Raw genomic sequence first — 1,347 nt, 5'->3', positions numbered from 1 at the left:
TCTGAAGGCTGTCTGTTTGCTTTACTTACTGTGCTCTTGGCTGTGCAGAAGCTTTTTAGCTTGATCAGATCCCAGTAATATATTTTTGGTGCCACTTCAATTGCTGCCAGTAGTTTTCTGACTCTTCATCAAATCCCAAACTTTGTAGAACCCAGAATAGGTATGAACACGAGGGCTACTCCTCATGGCAAGGCAAAGCTAACGCTTGTGTTGGGAGATTTAAAGGAAGTGTTCTCACTTATTTTATGATTCAAGCTTTTATCTGAAACTGTAAATTTTAAAATTTTGGGGGGCTCCTTTCAGTTTATTGCATAAAGGAGTTACACTAGCCCAAGTTAAAAGCAGACCCCCAAGTGATTACATTATACAAGCTGTCAGGTTTTTAAACTCGTGACAAGGGATAGAGAGGAAATTGCCCTCACTGCCAGGACATCCTCCCTTAAGCTTCACTGAGTCACAAGCACTTAAAACCCAAGAACCGTTAGCTGATCGTCCTCAGCCAGTCCAGTCTCTACAAGGAACTGGCATATGTCCTTGCACTGGTCACCTTGTAGCTGAATTACTTTTCCATGTTCTGGATGCTCAATTACAATACCATTGCAGCCAAATCTCTTCTTAAACACCTCCCCGAATTTCTTTTTATCATAATCATCGGTGATCCTTTGGACAGTAAGTAGTAAGGGGCTTCCTGCCATTTCTCTGTTGAATTCTTATCTGAATATAATCCGGTGCCAGCAGGGAGCAGGTCATCCCCCTTCCTTGCATCAGAAGAATGGAGGTTCTGGATAGTGGGCATACTGTGCAGTTCCTCATCCTTGGTGGAGACCACTGGCAGAAGATGGGGGTGGGGGAGCAGCCCTTGGGGAAGTGAGGATATTTACACTGTATTTAAAGGCTTAAGTGGCAGGCCACTGAGGCGGCTCAGTGAGTGGGGCCTAAAACCATAACCTTTAAACACAGTATTTTTCCAGGGGAGCTTTCTCCACACTGTACAAATATATTTAAATGGGCTGTGGCTAAAAAGGAAAGGGACAGAGGCAATTCTGCAATATTGTGAAAATAGAATAAAAATTTAAAAGCAGTATAGTTGTGTTATATATAATCGCTAGTTTAAGGTTAGTTTAAGAACTGTAAGCCTGGCTCGGCGCCTGTGGCTCAAGTGGCTAAGGCGCCAGCCACATACACCTAAGGTGGCAGGTTTGAATCCAGCCCGGCCCCGCCAAATAACAATGATGGCTGCAACCAAAAAAATAGCTGGGTGTTATGGCGGGTACCTGTGGTCTCAGATACTTGGGAGGCTGAGTCAGGAGACTTGCTTGAGCCCAGGAGTTGGAGGTTGCTGTGAGC

The 1,347-nt window shown here is 44.6% G+C and overlaps 1 pseudogene; it reads right to left on the bottom strand.

Moving 5' to 3' along the window:
- Positions 1-464: 464 nt before the first annotated feature.
- LOC100959664 lies at positions 465-796 on the bottom strand (annotated as a pseudogene).
- Between the last annotated feature and the right edge of the window lie 551 nt (positions 797-1,347).

The sequence above is a fragment of the Otolemur garnettii genome, unplaced genomic scaffold (assembly GCF_000181295.1).
Source record: "Otolemur garnettii isolate 467f Iridium unplaced genomic scaffold, OtoGar3 scaffold00057, whole genome shotgun sequence".
In the NCBI taxonomy this organism is placed as follows: domain Eukaryota; kingdom Metazoa; phylum Chordata; class Mammalia; order Primates; family Galagidae; genus Otolemur; species Otolemur garnettii.
This window is presented reverse-complemented; position numbering and strand designations above follow the sequence as displayed.